The following is a 21,801-nucleotide window of genomic DNA, read 5'->3' on the forward strand; positions in this document are numbered from 1 at the left end:
AAGGCGACCGGTCTGAAATTCTTCTTCTGTCTGCTTTAGATTTAGCTGGCTTAAATGATCTGGTCGCTTGCAAATTTTTGCCACCCCCTTATTCACTTCCCTTTGCAGGTCATTAATGTAAAGGTTCAAACATTCGTGGCCAATTGACCATTCATGCCTGCCCAGTCCTGGCCGCCTATCTCTTAACCAGTTGTGGGATCCAGAAAGGGGCATCGCATCCCCTCTTAAAGGCGATGCCTTTAAGGAGTTTTTCATGATGATGATGATTTTGCTGCTGCTTCTGGTGCTACTACTACTGTTACAACTACTATTTATCCGAGCTCATGTACTGTTTTCGGAAAGCTAAGTACGGCCTGTCCACAAAACCTCTCTCATCCATGTCCTCCACAGATAAGGTGGATGGGGAAACAAACAAAAACTGCGATCAAAATTCCTAATGAAGTCTTTTCCTTCCGATAATTCCTCGACTTCCCTGGCCCTTTCCCAATATACTGAGTTTGGGCTCTGTGATTCATGGCTCCAGAATTCGGAATTTGTCATTCATTATTTTGATATTTCCATAACTGGTAACACATGCTCCAAGGCCAAAACCTCTAGAACGGGAAATATAAAAATAATAATAAACTGCAAATTGGGAAGTCAGGATTTAACCCCAAATAATGGTCCACTCTTTGGAAACTGAGCCGGTGGCATTTCCGAATTATAAACATAAATATTGAGGGAGGGGAAAGACGAGTTCTTAACACCTGTATTTTCCTCCTGCTACTCTTTCTTCTACGTGGACAGCTTTTTTAGCAAAGAAACAAAAGCTTTTTTGCAAATGAAGTTAGGATCTACATGTTCTACACTATTACCCCCAGTTGTGCATTTGCTTGGTTCCCGGACCCCACTTTTATTTTAGTTTGTTTGTTTGTTTGTTTGTTTGTTTGTTTACTTGATTTATATACCTCCCTTCCAAAAATGGCTTCTTCTTTCACGAAGGCCCCGTGGTGACGAGAGCTGCTACTGATCAGGCTGAGGTTGTATCCCTGTCTTGACCTTTAGGATCTGCTTCGCACCACCGCCCCGCCTTCCTTCCCATCGCAGACTCTCTGTGGCGCTCTCAAGCCCGGTCCTACCCCTATGCCGGTTCTTCGGCGGTTCTATGCCGAAGCGAGACAATGGCGAGGGGTCTAGCCAGCAGGAGGCGCCCTGCACGGAGCCGGCGCCTCGAGGCTTGCCATCCTGTCCCAAAGATCCCGATGCCAGGCAGTGTCTGACATTGCTCTAGGTGTGGCCGCTGGGTATTGAGCGCCCCCTGGCCGTGCGGCTGCTCGCAGGCGCATTTCAAAAGGGGCAGGTTAGGTTCCCATATGCAGAGACATCACTCGATTTCTCTGCTCCCTTATCAGGACCCACTTGATGTCTGACAAAGACACGTGTGAATAGTACTCCACTGTAAAAGCCTGGTGTTGGAGGTGATGATGATGATGATTTTACTTTTATATCCCTCTCTTCCTCCAAGGAGCCCAGAGCGGCGTACTACATACTTAAGTTTCTCCTCACAACAACCCTGTGAAGTAGGTTAGGCTGAGAGAGAAGTGACTGGCCCAGAGTCACCCAGCAAGTATCATGGCTGAAAGGGGATTTGAACTCGGGTCTCCCCGTCCTAGTCCAGCACTCTAGCCACTACACCACAGAGGTGATACGGAAGTTCTGATCTGTGGTGTTAGATCCACGATGGTCTATTCACACACTGACTCCTCACTTGCTGTTGCTGCAGTCATCAAGTAGTGACCATGTACGTGAGGACGAGCCCCCTGTGCAGGGGTGCAGATGGCCTGAGGAGTAATTCCTCACTTTAAAAATGTTTGGCGGAGACGAAAGACACCTTTGCAGGGGAGAAACATGGAAGATATGGGTTTCCAGGTTTGGCGGGAGAAGTTCAGGAAAAGGAGCGGGGAGCTCCTCGGACGTTGGGGGGGGGTGTGTCTGCGTTTACATTTCATCATCAACACCTATAGGAGTATACACTGTACAAACCACGATAGTTTTAAGGCTGCAGTCCTAACACGTTTACCGCGGAGTAAAATTCCCATTGAACTGAGTGGGACTTACTTCTGTGTAAACATGACTTTACAGCTCAACAGGTAACATTCTTTGCAAATTTCCTGCACCTCTCGGGTCAAATTATCACACAGTGCTCATTTCAGGATCAACCACCGAGATTCCTATTCCGGTCTAGCAAATTCGCGTCCACCACCACATCTGCGGGCAGACTTTCTTCCTCTCGCGATGGTCTTCCTCTCCCGGAAGGGATCGAACTGTCTCTCTACCCTCATTCCCGTAGAAGGTCCCTAGCAGACACGCAAAAGAGAAAGGACTCGTCAGTTTCTAGTCCATTTAACCAACACACACATACACAGAGCCGCGAGCACAGATCCGTTTTAAGGGGGAACGATCAGAATCTGTGAGGGAATTTGAGTGTAAACCTGGGGAGCGGGGAGTGAGTGTTCAGTTAGGCTCCAGAGGTGAGAGGTCGAAAGGTTCCCTGCCTCTTCTCCCTCCAAGACACCCCAATTTCCACTAGCGCCCTCAACTGCAGAGAATCTAGTGGGTCCTCCCCCCTCCCCAAACCCCATTAACCTTAGTGTCGTTAGACATTTCGATCGTCTGCCGCAAAATCCAGACTTAAGCAGCGTGAGCGGAGATCAAATACGGGTTTAGGAAAACAGCATGGAATCCCATTTAAACCGGGATTGACTTTCCAGAGCGAGCGAATCCGGCGCAGAAATCATTCAAGCGCGCTTCGAATCTCACCGACCGATTTCACTCTCTGAACTGGAAGAGCGCAAACTTGTGTTCCTACTTCCTACTGTGGTCAATCGTTGCGCGTGGGGAATATGGCGAGACTGTGAAAACCGGAAACTTTACTTCCCGCAAAGCCCCGATTGTGAGGGCGACATGGATGGGGATCCAACGACTCTGGATTCCGTCATCCCGCTGAGTGTAGCAGTAGCACTTCCAGGATCTCAGGCGGGAGTCTTTGGACTGGCTGCGGCGGCGGGAGAGATGCAAAGGCAAAGGCATTCTCTCAAAGGCGCCGCTGCCGCAGACCAGACACTCCATCCAAGCGCTTCTTTGATCGATGGCGGACCCAGCCGATTACGAGAAGCGCGGACGGAGTGGAGTCTGTGGTCCGAATTGCGCGGGCAAGAAAATCTGCAAAATTCTCACCAAAACCAGCGCTCGGCCCGAACTGAATTTAGGAGCATTACACAGACACTATTCGCATGCTGATGTGATCCCGCGCCCCCGGAAAAGCTACAGAAATTGGCTGAAAATCTGTGATTGTTCCCAACACACGCACATCCCGGTGTGCCCCAAGAAACTGAGGGAGAAGAAGCAGTAGGGAAAGTAGTCCCCACCCCCACCCCAGCAACACTTCCCCCAGCCTTCGGGTGTCCCCATTCCCGCGTTGTACACTGTCCTTGGACGGCCAATACAGCTTTTCCAGTCGACGGACCCCAAAGGGTATCCGGAAAGCAGAACCATCTTGGCTTCCTAGAACCACCACCCCGGCCGCCGCTAGTTGTCCCTAGGGCGAGTTTCCAAAATAATCCATTTGTACTTGCTTTCGGCGTAGCATGGAAGCATCCCTGAAAAACCAAGAGAATGCGCTGTAGGGATTTTGGAAACAGCGTTATTGGATTTCAGCTGCGTAAATGTTAGGTTTCTGTTAAGACTGGCCTCTGCCCTCTGTTTATAGCAAATAAATCCCTTATTTGCTGTTCCAGAGTGTTTTTCGATTTTGTATATTTTGATCTGGCAACTCCAGTTTGTCTGAGGTTTTCTTATCTGGGAAATAAATTTGTCGAATTCCAAGACCACTAAACGCCTCCGCCCTAAAGATGGTATCAGGACTCTCTCTTCACCCTTCGCCCACCCTCTCAGAAAGTCTTGTCAAACGTGAACTGGAACGCTAAAAGGCTCCCTGATGACTGATGAAGATGTGTGTCCGCCTGGCCGGGCTGGTTTTAGGCAGATGGTTTTATTTGAAATATCAAAAACATTCAATTTTAAAAATCATAGTAACAGGTAAATGGTTTTAGTGGGTGTAGATTTATTTTATTTATTTATTTATTTATTTTTACTACAGTTTGTTGCTGTTTTCTTTGTATAAATACAGCAATAAACAGCAAAAGTTAACAACCATGTCAGTATTATCAACGTCACCATCCACTCACCAGCGCCCCATTAATGTGTGAGACAGAATTAAGCGCCTGGCACATATTGCCCAACCATTCTCTATCGCTGGATTCTCAGCTTCTCACCTATTTGATTTTAGCCATTCTCGCTCGAGAGACAGGCAGGCAGGCAGGCAGGCAGATTTCTACCACATATTTAATTTTGGATTGTAAATCGCCTTGAGATGGAAAGGTGGGCCATAAAGGAGCCCTTCCCTCTTCCAAGAGGCTTCCCCCTCCAGGAGCCTTGGATAACTTGTCAGACAACATTGTGGTTCTTCTGGAACATACCAAAACACTTGCAGGGCAGAGCAGGCCCTCCTGCCAAGCATTTGAGGAGTTTCTCTCCTCATTTTACTGAACTCCCCCCAACCTAATAACTCATATCTTCAAAGGTCAAAACATATTCCTCCCCACAAAAAGTGTCTTTTCTCTGTCACCCCAGTTTAAGTGAGGTTCTTCAAGTTTGCCTTGTCTGCACCTTTGAGATAGGATATTAAGTTTTGTACAAGGCATTGCACAGTTCGGGCTCTGGCTACCTGAAGGACCGCCTGCTCCCAAGGGTTTCTGCCCGCTCCACGAGGTCATCAGAGGCAACCCTGCTCCAGTGCCACAATGGGGGAGGTTCACCTGTCCTGTAGGTGGGACAGGGCCTTCTCAGTCATTGACCCCAGACTTTAGAATGCTTAGAATGCCCGGTGGGCCTCTGCTCCCCAGTCTCCAGCACAGTTTTTAGAAAGCAAGTAAAATCTTGGCTTTTTACCCAGGCTTTTAAATGAGATGTTGTTTCATTTGCTGCCGCTTTGTATCATTGTACATGGTTTTTAAACTTTTAATTAGATTTGTATTTTTATATTGCTTTTTAATTCTTATTTGTAGTTTTTATGGTTTTATATTATTGAATGTTTTGTAAACCGCCTTGAGATTATTTTAATGGAAGGCGGTATAGAAATTTAAAAATAAATAAATTGCACACACTATAAATCCATTACTTCTTAAGTGAAGCCATGTTTCCATCCTGATGTTATACCAATTATTTTTGAGGATACTTTAATTAAAATACACCACTGTATTCACTTCCAGAAGAGTCGGTGTGTTTGTAGCAGCAAAAACAGCAAAGAAACTTGTAGCATGTTGAAGACGAACAGATGAATTGTGGCACAAAGCTTCGTGAATTCCATCCCATTTCCTCAGATGCTTCTGATGAAGCGGACTCTAGTCTGTGGATTGGAGGCTCGTATTTTTAAAAAATGCATTGGTATGATCTCTTCTTATTTGCTGTAATATATCCTCTGAAAGCCCACAGGCATGATCCAGCCAAAGTGTAGCACTTTCCTCCCTCATTGTCTTCAGTGGGAGAGTGAGCCAAGTGCTCAGCAATTCTCCCCACTTATACCCAAGGAACTCTGCTTAACTTTGACTGGATCATACCCAAGATGACCCAATGGCAGGCTGACTGTCTCCACTGTATGAAGGCTAACCCTTGTACAATCCCCATCACAGAAATAAGATAAGATAAGATAAGAAATAAGAGCCAGCAGAGTGTAGTAGTTAAGAGTGTTGACTGGAAGACCCAAGTTTGAATCCCCATTCAACCATGAAACGAGGAGTTTCTCCATTCAACCATGAAACTCACTGGGTGACTCTAGGTCAGTTGTGTATCTCTCAGCCTAACATACCTCACAGGGATGTTGTGAGGATAAAAATAACCATCTGAGCTCCTCAGAGGAAGAGCGGGCTATAAGTGTAAAAATAAGTATAATAATAATAATAATAATAATAATAATAATAAATAATTTATTAATGCAGATCTAACCTTTATTACGACCAGCAAAAATGTCACAAAGCAGTGAGCAAGTGTTTGAGTTGCTATCAAGGTCAAAAGCTTGCTCACTATTTTGTGATGTTTTTGTTAGTCCTAATAAAGTAATTTACCTACTTGGAATTTGGGATTTTGTTTTCTTAATTAAATGGACCAGCTCAACTACCTGTCACTAATTTTAGTGGCTCTCCTATCCCAAGGGAAGTGTATTGTTTACTTGGAAATAAGAACTCACTTCCTTGTCAGGATTTATGGACATTACATGGGAATCATTTGTGAGACTTCCTACCAATTGTGCATCATGCATAGGATCAGGCTGCAGGCAGGTACTGCATTGTAAGAGCTTGATCATACCTCTCTCTCTCTCTCTCTCTCTCTCTCTCTCTCTCTCTCTCTCTCATCCACTGGATGTAACAGCTTCCTTATAAGGATTTCACTTTTGGTCTTTTCCTTGCAGCTGTGAAAAAGCTTTATATTCTTGAACTTTTAAAAAGTTGCATGTAGCTAACTACTGAAGGTAAGTACAATGATCTCACATCCCAACTGAAAGTACAATGATCACCCCAGTCCACAAATATCTTTTGTTGATCACATCCCAATGTATTAGATATGTGGCTCCAACAAGACTGGTTTTACACACACACACACACACACACACACACACACACACACACACACACACACAAAGTCTCATTGGTTCTGATGAGAGAATTAAGCACACAACTCCGTCTCTCCTGTTGGAATCAATGAGTCTCAAAACATGCTTAATTGGGCTGCATCATGTCCAGTATGTTTACATGATTGCCCTCTGAAATTCAAAAGTTTGTCTGGTAGGTGTCATTTCCCCCATGATTTTCCATTCCCACCCATGCCGCAGTCTGGGCTTACTGTGAGGTACAAGTTAATTCAAAGGCTGTTGATAGGTGCTTGGCCATGATGGCTGGGCCAGGCTGGGAAGCCATGTGAGGGAAAGAGATTTACAGAAAGCAGATGATGTAAGTGAATCCTGCACATTATAAAGGCACCATCAGGCCCGTGGGCTTCTGCCCCAGTGGAGTCTCTTGCCTGGCCTTTGATGAAGTGGCACTCACAGCCCAGCTCGGCTCCAGATACTGTTTCAAACAGGCTGATGGAGCCTTCTTGCCTCATTTGAGATAAATAGAGAATGCTGGGGGAAAGTGTCTTCCCCCATTTCTCTTCTCAGCTCTATGAAAACCAGGCCGGGTGAAGGGGGAGGAAAGCAGGGCCCAGGCAGGATGTGGCGTCAGATCGTGCAGGATCTCACAGAGCAGCCCAGCCTTGCATTGGCCTCTTCAGCGAAGGCAAGTTAAATTAAGTGCAGCAGTGTGTGCTGGAGAAAACCTTTGCACGGAACCTGGTTCCCAAGGCCCCGATGGAATGAGAGGAACCCACTCTGCCCACAGACCCTCCTGGCAAAGCTGCGTTACTGACTGCAGCCTTGCTGAGAGCTCCATCGGGACCCAGTTGTCCCAAAGCCTTTGCAGAGAAATCCTATTTGAGGGAGGGCACAAGAAGCCTCCTAATGGCGCAGTGGGGAAGTAACTTGACTAGGGAGCAAGAGGTTGCTGGTTCAAATCGCCGCTAGTATGTTTTCCAGACTATGGGAAACACCTATATCAGGCAGCAGCGATATAGGAAGATACTGAAGGGCATCATCTCATACTGCATGGGAGATGGCAATGGTAAACCCCTCCTGTATTCTACCAAAGAAACCATATGGCTCTGTGGTCGCCACGAGCTGACACTGACTCCACAGCACAAGAAGTTAGGAATGGGGTGATGAGTATACCTGGAGGACTGTAGAAGCTGTTTAGCTCTCTCATGGAAACTACCTGGAGTGATCCAAGAAATTTTGCTGCTTGAGTTGAAAGACAAAATGTCACTTCCTCCCCCTGCCAGTGGATGTAAATGTGGTGGTGGTGATGGTTAGGGATGTGCACAGAACCAGCCAGGCCAGTTTGGTTCGTATCTAGGCCGGATTTGATCCTACTCAGCCTAGCTTGGTTTTTATACCGGTCAAACCGGACCCAGTCTGGTAAGATCACTGAACAAATTCGGACTGGCTCAGAGCTCTACTGGTAAAGGGGAATCTGATGAGGATTCTCCTTTACCAGTAAAGGGGCAGGGGGGATTCCCTAAACTTAGAGGGGGTGGGAGTAATTTAGTACTTACAAGTAGAAGCTGCAGCGGGCGGGGGGGTGCAACAGGGGCAGCAACAGCTCCCCCCCACCCCCGCCAGCCTCCCCCAGAGTAACCAGGGCTGCCAATGAAGAAAATAGGGAGGGATGGAGCTGGAGGGCCCTCAGGAACTGGGGGCCCGTGTTCTTTGAACACTTTCATTCAATTATAGCTATGCCCCTGGCTGCCAGCGGCTCAGTTTGGGCTTCTGCACATGCACAGGGGCCATTTTAGTAACCTCCACAAGCACAGAGGGCATTTGCATGACCATTGAACCTGTCAAACTGGGCTGGATCTACATTGAGCCCAGCTCAAATCCAGCCAGCTAGCACACTCCTAGTGGTGGTGATGATGGGGTGGCGCTTATTGCCCGGGAGTCCTTCCTCATGCCTGTGCCTGAGGCAACCACCTCATGAAAGGCCTCCTTGAGTATTAACGGACATACATGGCGGGCAGTGGAAAAGAGGTGTAAGGCAGAGCATCATTCAATCTGCACCAAGGAAACCCATTTTCTCCCACCAGAAACTCAATTCCATGACATGAATAAATTATGCAAATAGGCATGTGCTGCTGTTTTGTTTTGGTGGTTTTTTGTTTGGGGTTTTTTTGTATAATGTATCATTCCTCTGCTAGTCAGACTCATGAGGATAGGCAAGGAGTTACACTGTTTACTGAAACCTGATCCACTGACCCCTGCAAATTCAGATCTGGTCCCCTCCACACCCTGCCTGGCATTGCCTGATAATTTCAAGCCTATCTTTGCTACCATGTGGGCTAGAAACCTGCTTCTTGAAACAATGAAGTATAAGGTTCTCAGGGTGCTGAATCCTTGCCCAATATCACATTGTGTGTTTTTGCAAGATTGCAGAAAATGTGATGCCCTGTATGTATTTATTGTCTTTCATCGTATATCATTCTTGAATATCAAAGTGTTTTCCTAATAAATGTATATCTTCACTTTTGCCATTATTGAAATGAAGTTTTCTTGTTTTTGTTTTTAAGGCTGTAATCCTATCCACCCTTATTGAGGAGTAAGCTCAATTCAACACAGTGGGACTTACTTCTGAGTAGACATGTATAAGATTGCATTGTACTCAGCTTGTTGTTCTCAGATAAATGAACAAGACTGTCTTTGGGGCAATGATCTGATGTTTCCATGAGTGTCCAGATAAGATTCCCAGGGTGGGTAAAGAATTCAGGCCTGTCAGTTTTGCCTCTTGTAATAGGACTGTCAGGCAGCTCTTAAATTTGGGTCCACAGATGTTGGACTACAACTCCCATCATTCCTAGCCACAATTGTGACTGGGAATGATGGGAGTTGTAGTCCAGTATTTGTGAACCCAAGTTTGAGAACCCGTGGCTTAATCCATAAAGCTATTGAGATTTGCTGCTTCTGTATTTGCTGTTTTGGGGATGGGGCTTTAGCTCACGGGGAGAGCACAAGCTTTGCATGGAAAACATCCCAGTTTTGATCTTTGGTAGCTCCATGTAGGACTGGAAAAGAGAAAAGATGCTTGTCTGAAAGTCTAGAAAGATGCAATTGGTCAGTGTAGACAATACTGAGCTAGATGGACCAATGGTTTGACAGCACTAGGCAGTGCATTATGTCCTCTGCCTTACTCCTGTCAGTTTTTGGGACCAGCAGGGCTACTTTAAGCCTTCAGGGCTTGACCAGTGGTAGACTGGTGTTAAATTAGTGGTAGAAGATTCAGCAGTCTCCTGGATGATTCTAAAAGGAAGAGGAGAGTTGTGGGGTAAAAAAAGTGCCTGCCTTGCTGGCTGGCTGGCTTCCTTCCTTCCTTCAGGCTGTCTCTTATACCAGGTTGGCTTCTAAGTGGATGGGAAACACCAGATGCTATGAAAATATGGCTTCAGGGAGTAGCCTCAAAATCTATAAATAATATAAGGCCACTCATGGAATGGAGTTTCTGTGCAGAAAGAGAAGAGGCCCACTGAGGAAACTGGCACACTGCTCATAGGTAGATGCCTTATTCTGAGGCAAACCAATAATAACCTAACTCAGTATTATCTACTCTGACTGGCAGCAGCTCTCCTGAGGCTGCTTAGAAAAGGGTATTTTGTCATCTGAGGCCTTCTAAAATTATGTAGATGCTCTACCACTGAGCTTGGGCCCAATCCTACTCTGACAATTCTATTTATTTTTTTATTATTATTTGACATATTTTTATACCGCCCAAAACTTATGTCTCTGGGCGGTTATACAACAAGATAAAAACAACATTAAAACATTACTTAAAAACAAAAATAAGATATTTAAAACACAACAATTTTAAAATTTTAAAACAATATTCTAAAACAACATCAAAAACAATCAAAACAGTATCAGTTAAAAGCCTAGGTGAACAGGTGCATATTTAAAGACTTTTTTAAAATTGTCAGAGATGGGGAGGCTCTTATTTTACTAGGGAGTGCATTCCAAAGCCTTGGGGCAGCAACGGAGAAGGCCCGTCCCTGAGTAGCCACCAGACAAGCCACCAGACAAGTCGGTGGCAAATGCAGACGGACCTCTCCTGATGATCTCAATGGGCGGTGGGGTTCATAACGAAGAAGATGTTTTCTTAAATACCCAGGGCCCAAGCTGTTTAGGGCCTTATAAGTTATAACCAACGCCTTGTATTTTGCCCTGAAACATTTCGGTAGCCAGTGTAACTCCTTCAATATGGGAGTAATATGGTCTCTCCGAGATGACCCAGAGACCAGCCTGGCTGCTGCATTCTGAACCAACTGTAGTTTCCAGACTACGTACAATGGCAGCCCCACACAGAGCACATTACAGTAATCCAGTCTGGAGGTTACCAGCAGATGTACCACCGTTTTGAGGTTATCTGTCTCAAGAAACGGACGCAGCTGGCGTATCAGCCGAAGCTGATAGAAGGCACCTCTGGCCACTGCCTCAACCTGGGATACCAGGGAGAGACTTGGATCCAGAAGCACCCCCAGACTGCATACCTGTTTCTTCTGGGGAAGTGTGACCCCATCCAGAACAGTCAGATCAAAATTGTCTCTGGAGTTTCGACCCCGCACAATGAGTACTTCTGTCTTATCTGGATTCGGTCTCAGCTTAGGAACATAGGAAACTGCCAAATACTGAGTCAGACCATTGGTCTATCTAGCTCAGTATTGTCTTCACAGACTGGCAGCGGCTTCTCCAAGGTTGCAGGCAGGAATCTCTCTCAGCCCTATCTTGGAGAAGCCAGGGAGGGAACTTGGAACCTTCTGCTCTTCCCAGAGCGGCTTCATCCCCTGAGGGGAATATCTTGCAGTGCTCACACATCAAGTCTCCCATTCAGATGCAACCAGGGCAGACCCTGCTTAGCTATGGGGACAAGTCATGCTTGCTACCACAAGACCAGCTCTCCTCTCTTATCTTAGCTTATCCCTCATCCAGCCGATTACCAACTCCAGACAGGCATTTAAGGAGGTTATACCCTCTCCCGATGATGCTGACATGGAGAAATAGATTTGGGTGTCATCAGCATCCTGATAACACCCTGCACCAAATCTCCTGATGATCTCTCCCAGTGGATTCATGTAGATGTTAAACAACATTGGAGACAATACGGAGCCCTGAGCCTATTCACAGACATCCTAAAGACTTGCCAAATATTGCCAAATGGACACCCAGGTTCTGATTCAGGTCCCACACGAAGAACGGTAAGAGCTGGAATGCACTCCACAGGCAGGGAGATTTTGGTGGCGTCTCCATGGTAACCATACTGAGCACTCAACCTTCCCATTTGTCCTGCTGGTGGCACCCTCAAGTACTCTTTGTATGGGCAGCATGTCCTGCTTCAGAACACACAATGTGTATTTCCGAGAATGGAGACTCATAGAAAGAACTTTTGTTTTTGTGACTTAATTCCCTCAGAATAACTTGTAACAGTCACAAAACAAACCTTTGGCCACAAGGCACTATTGCACAGCCAGCAAGATGAGGGGCTTGTTTTAGTTTATGATCTGACCAGAGGCAGCATAAGGGCATGGCCTATGGGGCGTGGGTCCCCAATTAATTGCTCAGATCCCCATTTCTCATCAGCCACCTCCCTCCACTATGCCTCTTCCAAAAAGAAAACACAGCAGTGGCGGTACCTGCACAGAACATGGGAGAGAGCTCCTAGCCTCATCTAATTTTGCTGCTGCTTCCACTTTCATAGTAGTGCTGTATTATCATATTACAACTTTTAAAATTATGTGTAATTATTCTGGGGTGGCGGGGTATGATTGAGTTTAATTATCAAAAGGGGGGCTGTCAGCCTGGAGCCCAGATCTTTTAAGTACCTAACAAGACCTCTGGATCTGATTCATGCTGGATTGGGAAGAAAGTTCACTGGGGACTGAATGAAACGACACCTTTGGGACAGATATCAATCAAGTAAATTTCTGAATGACCATCAGTAAGGGCAAAGAAAAGGATTTGAAAATGTATTGACATTTTGCTGAACCACCTAATGGTGCAGCAGGGAAATGTCTTGACTAGTAAGCCAGAGGTTGCTGGTTCAAATCCCTGCTGTTATGTTTCCCAGACTATGTTTTCCAAACTATGGGAAACAACTATATCGGGCAGCAGCGATATAGGAAGATGCTGAAAGGCATCATCTCAGACTGCACGGGAGATGGCAATGGTAAACCCCTCCTGTATTCTACCAAAGACAACCACAGGGCTCTGTGGTTGCCAGGACACCAACTCGACGGCACATTTTATCTTACTTGCACACAAAAGAAAAAGAGGAGGTTCCCTCTGCCCAATGATTTGAGTTTTGATTCCAGGGTTGTGAGGGATTATGGATAACCCCCCCTTCACATAAAAATGAATGAGGAATGGGGGCTGCAACAGGAACATCTATTGGCATAAGAGGGCAACACCCTCCCCCCAGCATTTACAGCAAGGGCCAGGCTCCATCCAAGAGCTCCATCCGCTTGCACCAGCTGAGGATCTGGCATCCACTTGGTGTGAATGGGTTGTTTCTTTTGGACATTATCATAATTACTTCTGAAAGTCTGGCTCCTTTTAAACTCTTTTCTCCTGTAAATATTTAGCCCACGATTTTGTTAGGCTTGTAAATAACCCCCCTTCTAAGCTTGCTGTTTTTAATCATAAAAGCAGCCTTTGAGAAAGAAGGAATAATACAGGGGGAGGAAGGGGGTTGTATGCAACTTCATGCAACTTAACTTCATCCAGAGTGGGGTCAGCCACTAAGGCTGCAATCTCCTGCATGCTTACTAGGGACGGGGCAAGATGGGGTTGGCCCCATAGGCATGTCAGGGGGTTGCTTGGAAGGGCACAATTCTAGGAGTGAACATAAGAACATAAGAACATCCCTGCTGGATCAGGCCCAAGGCCCATCTAGTCCAGCATCCTGTTTCACACAGTGGCCCACCAGATGCTGCTGGAAGCCTACAGGCAGTAGTTGAGGGCATGCCCTCTCTCCTGCTGTCACTCCCCTGCAACTGGTATTCCCTTGTCCAGGTTCTTGTGCCACTTCTAGTGCAATCATCTCCCTCTGCAAATTGAAAGTGCACCCCAGGACATTGCAGAGGACTTTTGAGACTGCCCTCACTTTTTCAGAGATGCCCTTTACCTGTCTCATCTCACCTAAAGCGGGGGGGGGGGGGGACTTGAACCAGTGCTGCTTGGAACAATGCCCCAATGAAATGGAGAAAGGGCTATAATTCAGTGGAAGAGCATTTGTTTAGCATGCAGAAGGTCCCAGGTTCAATCCCTGGCATCTCCAGGTCAGGCTGGAAAGAGCTCTGTCTGAAACCTTGAGAAGCTTGTCAGCCAGTGTAGACAATACTGAACTAGATGGACCAATGATCTGACTCAGTATAAGTCAGCTTCCTTATATTCCTATGCTTACATCTCAGTAAACATGCATAGAAGCTCATGCTACTCAGAGCCCTATCAATCATTCAAAGAATCTTCCATCTCATTGCAGGCTCTTTCTTGAATTTAACTTAGAATGTACACTCTGAAGACATTTACTTGGAAGACTTTCTCTGTGCATTCCCGCAAGATCTAGCACACTTGAGAGCAGGGGGCAGATCTTCCCCTAAGCATTTGAGGAGTCCCTCCTCATAGTTTTCTGAACCCTGCCCCTGCCAGTTTTCTGAACCACCCCCACACCAAACCTAATAACCCATATCTCCCCACCCTCCAAAAAAGCCCTTCCTTCCCCTCATAATGTAAGAATAATCAAAGGTTCAACCCTGCAAATGCTAATTCGTTGATCTCCATTAGTTTAATGCATCAGCCTACTGATGTACAAGAAGACAAACATGCAGACCTATCCTATTAATGTGTGATTAGAAGCTAATTTCTACTGTGTTCAAAGAGGTTTACTCTTCAGCAAGTAATAAGTATGCATAAGATTGCATACCAAATCTTATGCCACAGTCAATGTGTTAGTCTTTCAGGTGCCAAAATATACTCTTTGTTGTTCTTGCTGAAATAGACTAATATAGCTACCAGACTTGAAATTAATAACCTGTGCAAGTCTTTCTTAATATCACAGAACAATCTCAGTTCTAGAAGATAAACAGGAACAAATGGTTATCAATGTGTAGGGATAAGAAATGAGTTGGGACTTAGTACACAAAAAAGACCACAGAAATGATTTTTAAAAATTACAATACTCAAGAGAGATGTTACTTTTCTGAGATATGCAGCTCTTCTGAGATGGATGGCAGCTAAAAGTTTGATTCCTTCATTCTGTGCCGGCTCTTAGTGAGAATCAACTTGAATATCTGCAGAGGAGTCTCTGATGGCCTACTTTCAAAGAAATATAGCCCCAGATTAGGGTAGGGTTGCCACCAGGCGGCCAGATTTTTTTCACTAGGTCTATGCTTTTTAATAGCAGTTTGATATGCAGGAATCTGCAGAAACACTGTTCATAGCCTGGAGATAAGTATTTTGACCTGCTAATGGCAGCACATCAAGGTGCTGTTAATAGTGCAGGACAGAAACCAGCAGCTGGCAACCCTACACTGAAGTCTAATGGTAATAAGGCTTTATTACAGGAGTGGCAAAGGAAGGCTCTCCAGCTGTTGTTGGACTACTACTCCCATCATTCCTGGCCAAAATAAATCATGGCTGTGGGTGATGGAAGTTGTAGTGCAATAACAGATGGAGAGTTTCTGGTTGGCCACCCCATCTTTATCGCATGCTTCTATTGGATTATCTTTACAATGGAACCAAAATGACTTAAGTGAATAGTACCCATAACAGCATGGACCCTACTGACTTACCTACCATTTGTTTGTTTGTGTCTCTTGGCAGTTTACAATAAAACAATACAAACAAAACAAAAAGGGAGGGAATCATTACAATAATTTAAAATTTAAAACAATACTAAAAACTATTAAAACGGTATCTAATTAAAAGCCTGGGTGAACAGATGTGTCTTAACTGCCTTTTTAGAAGTTTTCAGAGATGGGGAGGTTCTTATTTCAACAGGGAGTGCATTGCAAAGCCTCCAGGCAGCAACAGAAAAGGACTGTCCTTACTTGAAGTGAGCCCATTCATTGCAACTGGACTTGCTTTTTAACATAATCCCATTAAGACTAGGATGTGATCCTGAAATCCCAAAAAGCCCTGTTAGATGATTTTTAAAAAATCTTATAAAATCTAATGTAAAATCTTATATTATAGATTATATACAAGTATAATCTAATACTTGTTGCTTTGAAGCCTCACCATATAGTCCATCCATGACCAGAATTAGACTGTGCCTTGTCCACCAATGACCTTCTCTGCCTGGGAATGAAAGAAGAAAGAAAGGACCCTACAGATGCATGTTCCTGTCACCCACAGCCATCTCTGCTTAAGCTTTTGGCTGACTTAGTATGCATGTAAAATGTGCTGTGGTAGGTGGAGCTTATGCTTTGCATGCAGAAGATCCCAAGTTCTATCCCTGCAATTTCCAGTTAGGGCTGGTGTAGCCCCTGTTTGAAATGCTAGAGAGGAGCTGCCAATTAGTGTTGACAGTACAGATAGATAGATAGACCAACAGCCTGATGTAGTATCTAGCATATTACACAGCAGTTTCTTATCGATCTATCTACATGCACATTTCATTTGTATGTCACCTTTTTGCACATCTCAATTCAAGGGGACACACAAACAATTTAAAATACAATAAAAACACATAATACAAATAACAGAATAAAACAAAGAAATGGCACAAGAACAACAGGGTTAAAATACAGCCATGACAAAAGCTCCCCTGCTGCTATCACCAGGAGCCAAAGGTAATGAGAAACAGCTGATTTTTAAAAAAATTCTATCTAAAGGCCAAAATGACTTGAGTCAATCAAGAAGCCTCCAAGAGGAGGGAGTTCCAGAGCTTGGGGGCCACCTAGGAGAAGGCTCTGCAGGCATTATAAAAAGCCATGTACAGCATCCTCAAAAGCATGCTCTGAAGCTTCACCCCATGCGGTCCACAATTACAGTATTTCTCTGCAGAGACAAACACTGTAACCGAGGGGGTGGTGTGGTGGAATTTCTGGGCACATCAGAATGGGGGCAGGCTTCAGAGTGTGCTCTTGGGGATTCAGTATGTGACTATAGCTCCTATTTATTGCACCTGAACAGGGCTTCTCCTCCAGTTTCACATGCTTGCCCACTGAATCCTGAAAATGTGCGCATGCACAAACATCCCATTAAGCAGAATTTATTTCTGAGTAAACATTCATAGAAGCACACTGTACATATTCACTTCATGCATCTGATGAAGTAGGCTCTAATCCATCAAAGCTTAGCCTCTAACACATCTGTTAATCTTTAAGGTGCCACAAGATACTGTTGTCTGTGCTGTCAAAGTGTGATCCTTTCACTTTGCTTGTCCGAGAAGGGAGGAAGCTGTATCGTCCATCACCTCCTTTCCAGGCACTCCAGGCACTTCCTGCATGAAGGATCACTTGTGTGCCCCTTTCCTCTGTATGGCATAGAGAGGAGGGAGGGAGGGAGAGAGGGAGAGATCTTTTCCTTCGCACTGGGCTCAGAAGGATGCATTTCTCTAGATGGTGGAAATTGGTGATCTCTGAGTGCTTTCTTTACCTTGGAGGAGGAAGATAAGGTCAAAGCAACAAACTCCCACCTTACCTTCTCCTCTGCCCAGAGGAGCAGCCAGATGGACCACTAACTTTCAGCCCCATCCTATGCATTTTGACTAGCAAATTACTATGCAAATCACTCCCACTAGCAAATTACTCCCACTGAGCTCAGTGCAGCTCCCAGTTTAAGTGTGCTCCCCAAAGAGGAATTGTGTAGAAGTCTGTGGCCTGACCTGCCAGTAAGTTCCATTAGGCCCAACTGAACTGACCTCCCAAGTAAAATATGGATAGGCTTAGGCTTGTATGATTTTGAGGGTGTGCATTCCATAAGTGTATTTGGATTATGCAGTCTTAGCTTGCGAACTGACATCTGGGTATTGTTTGCTGAGGTTACATTCCTCTGGACTTCATATTACACAGATATGCTTACTGCTGACTTAAGGTACATGTAAGGCATAAATGGCAGCAATACACACCCGATTACATAATGATCTGTCAAAAGGGAGGACCTGGACACTTCTCATGGCAGCGTTAAAAACTAAGGGCATGATTCAGCCTCATTAAAACAAATGGTTTCCCTCCCCCCAATTAGCTTAAAAGAGCTGGATCACACTCAATGTAAAAGCATTGCCAGTGCCCAGAGAATAGCGCTGTTCCTAGCCCAAGCTCGCTGATATTATCATTAGAAATAATTGTGTGGAAAGGTGAATGCCCTCATCTTTAATACTTCAGAGACTGCAGTGCTGGAGTTATCTAAACTATTTCTACAACCCAATGGCTGTAATAGCCAGGTGCTGAAATCACTGCTGTAGATCACATCCAGATGGCTCGGGAGATGGAGAGAGTGGAGTTTAGCAAGTCTGTCTGTGTCTGCAATTTCTTTGTTGGGGGAAGTCGATCCAGTACAGCTAAGTTGGGAGAGCTAACACACAACACACACACACAGAGAGAGTTAAGCCAGAGGAAGGACCCACTGAGGCTGGCAACTAGTGTTGCCAATAGGGGGGTGGGGTGGACCAGCTTGGTTAGCGCCTGTGAAAACTTTTAGCAGCTTCATATGCAGGGATTAGTAGGAGAAGCTTTTCAGAGCATGGAGATGAGCATTATAAGCTGCCAATGTCGTGCATGTCAAAGGCAGAAACTGATAACAAAAGTTGACAACTCTAGTGACAACAGACACAAGTACACAGCAGTTGTTATAACAAGAGTTCCTCTCTGTACTTTTACAAGTCTTTTAGGAATCCTCATGAGCACTCTTGAACCAGAGAGCAAGTAGTTTGCAGTGCACATTGAGGATGTGGTGATCTGACCATTCTTTATCACATCTGTGGTGCTCTTTTACATAGGAAGGGTCCATTCATTCTCACCCAAAGAGCCTAATTGGTCCTTTGACTCATGTTTGCTGCCTTCACTAATTTGAACATCATGCCCAGCAATCAGCACTTTCCTTGCAGTCTTTGCTCTCAGTGCCTTGAAATGAAACAAATATGGTGGTGGATTTCCTGGAATCAGCTCTGTGCACAGAAACATGACATTCTTCCAAAAGATCTGGAAGGTATCAGAGCCTGGGAAACATCAAGCCCCCAGCTGCCCCCTTGCTAGGGAGGTTGGCTAGCAAATGGAATTATCCCATATGGAGAAACAGCAGAAGAGGGTGACAACACGAGGAGGAGAACATGGCCCCTGAAGCAAAAGGGAGTCCATCTTGACAACTTGAATTCTAGGAACCTGAGTGTCCTATGTGGAAGGAAGGGAAGCAAATGCTTACATCTAGGAAGCATAGGCAAGGTGGAAGGGAATGGGATGGCAGACCATACATTACTTACATACATACTTTATATAGAACTTTTCAGCTAGTAAGTTTCAAAGTGTTGGTGATGGTGGTGGTGGCGGTGGTGGTGGTGGTGATGATGATGATGATGACTGATGATGATTCCCTACCTCCAAAGAGCTCTCAATCTAAAAAGAAGCACAAGGTAGAAACAGCAACTGGGAGGGATGCTGTTCTGGAACTGAATAGGGCCAGTTGCTCTCCCCATTGCTAAATATAGAGATTATCGTGTATTTGAAAGGTGCCTCTTTGCCCAATTATCTTTCTTACATGTTGGGCTGAGCACATAATACATGGAGAAACAGAAGCTTATTGAGAGATACTAACACATATTATAAACAGCAGCCCAGAAACCCTAGACCAGGGGTGGGGAACCTTGGCCCTCCAGCTGTTTTTGAACTACAACTCTGTTGGTGAACTACAACTCCCATCATCCCCAGCCATAATTGTGGCTGGGGATGATGGGAATTGTAGTTCAACAACAGAGTTGTAGTTCAACAATGGGAGTTGTAGTTCAACAAAATGGATAATTCTTGATCCCCTGAGTCCCCCCCCAGAAAGAGGTTGTGCAATTGGGCGTAAAAATACATGTTTAAGGACAAACATATACAAGTGCTATCTGCACCATGGGAAGGATTCAGGAAGGCAAACTGCCCATTCATGCTCTTGTATGTCCATATAAGCCTTATTTAAACCACTGAATGTAATGTAGCAGGGAAGTTTGCTTTCAGTCATTCATGTGATGTGGTGCATATAGCACTAGTAAGCATTCAGTGCTTCAGTCATATGAGTTCACAAACTAGCAAATGATGTTTACAAATGAGGTTATCAAAGTGGAAGGTGTCCCCCCACCCATGGACAGTGGACGAGGTGGTTGATTTGTGAACTCATGTCCCAATACTGAAGCATTGAGGCCAACATGCAAATTGGCATGAAAGAATGTACAATTTTTACTGGACGCTGACACCCTATGTTCACTTATTAGGAGTAAATCCCATAGAACATAGTGTTCAAGTTCAAGTTCAAGTTCAAGTAAACATAGTGGAACTTACTTCTATGTAAACACTCTTAGGATTGCACTGTCCCCAGGTAGTTTTCAAATATTCAGTGGTCAATTTACTTAAAATAATGCACTGAAGAGACAAAGCCTCCTTCAGGGCATAAAATCAAGATTTTAACTGTAGTTTTAGGGAGAGGTTCAAAACTTGGAGTTCTAAGGGAATACCATTACACTAGAATTTATTTATATTTACATTTTTAATCAACAATATGATTGACAAAAAACATACCATTATAAAATAAATAGAAGAGTCTAAACAGATTCCTAAATATTAAATAAGGTTTTTGCACACCAAAAGTCTCACATATACTAGCTACACAACATACAACTTGGTTCAACAGAAACACATTGTGACGTCATTGCATTACAGGAATTCACACTTCTTCACAAATGTCTGCTGGTGCAGGTTTGGGTACAAAACATCCTGCAATACATTTAGTTCTGTATACTGTACAGTATCATAATCTATCTGATACACAGTCTGCACGGAGGCAGACTGGCAGTCCCAGCAAGTATACGAGCAGAGCAATGCAAGATAGTGGTGCCCTGATGCATAGAATAGGCTTTTTAGCTGAGAAGAGTAAAGATACTTATTTGGCAAAAGTGACTGGGCAATGTAAAACAGATTAATTCACACAGTGGTGTGTGTTCCACCTTTTTTCAACTGGGCATACTTTCACGTTGTGCGTTCAGAGCAGGTATGTTTTCTAGGCACCGTTTGATACCAGTTTGATACACCATTTGATACTGTTCTTATAATTTTCCAAAATAGGAATGCTTTTTGTGATAGCTAAATTAGTTTGTACAAACTTAGATAAATAGTTCTTAAGTGAATAAATGAAACTATTACTGGATTTGAATCAGGTATGTACTTTTTCACCAGGTACTTTGGAATTTTGATCACCTGAGGATATAAAGTAAACTGTAACACTCTCTTTCACTTGGGGGCTCCTTTCCTTGCTTCTTTGTGTTCTTACAAATCACACATAAACAAAACAGGGAATAAACCTGATCCAAAAGGTAAAACAAAGTTGGTTAGGGCAACTATTGCCCTGTAAACTCTACATGAGATGTTTGAATTTTAAGTCCCTATATATGGAAAAGTGGCTTAAGGATTTTAACTTTCATAATAAGGGCACAGCACCATACAGAAGAAAGATGTTCAAATGAGTGAGGAAGAGACTTTGAAAAGATTGTGAAAATTTATTTGGATTAGAAGGATTCTGTCCTTGGGAGAACAATACATGGAAAGTCACTGAGGAAAACCAAAGGGTCAAAATGTGTATGACTTCATAAGGACTCGAACTCACCTGAAACTGCAAGATTATATGATTTAGACAGCATATGTCTGAGGATTTTTATGATACTAGAACTAATTATCTAACTGGCATATGTCTGAGAACTTTTAATGTATTATGACGTTTAAAAAACATTATTGTTAAGTTTTAAGCATTCTTATGAAGCACTATTAATCTTTATTATTACTCATTTATATTCTTAGTTTTTGTATATATATTACTAATCTAGGAATTTATTGCAATTTTTATGATCTTTTGCATTGCTTTGGTTTACATAATCTCAGATTATGGCA

The 21,801-nt window shown here is 44.2% G+C and overlaps 1 long non-coding RNA gene across 2 annotated transcripts in view; it reads left to right on the forward strand.

The window, feature by feature from the left end:
* LOC128349378 (uncharacterized) overlaps positions 1-21,801 on the forward strand; it is a 30,726-nt gene that overhangs the window by 3,558 nt on the left and 5,367 nt on the right. Inside the window, exon 2 of one of the 2 annotated variants that reach the window (XR_008318783.1) lies at positions 5,310-5,484. The exons of the other annotated variant lie outside the window; for it this stretch is intronic. This is a non-coding gene — a long non-coding RNA (uncharacterized LOC128349378). The remainder of the gene's footprint in view (positions 1-5,309; positions 5,485-21,801) is intronic. 2 annotated transcript variants of the gene reach the window in all.

Source organism: Hemicordylus capensis, chromosome 3 (assembly GCF_027244095.1).
Source record: "Hemicordylus capensis ecotype Gifberg chromosome 3, rHemCap1.1.pri, whole genome shotgun sequence".
Taxonomy (NCBI): Eukaryota; Metazoa; Chordata; class Lepidosauria; order Squamata; family Cordylidae; genus Hemicordylus; species Hemicordylus capensis.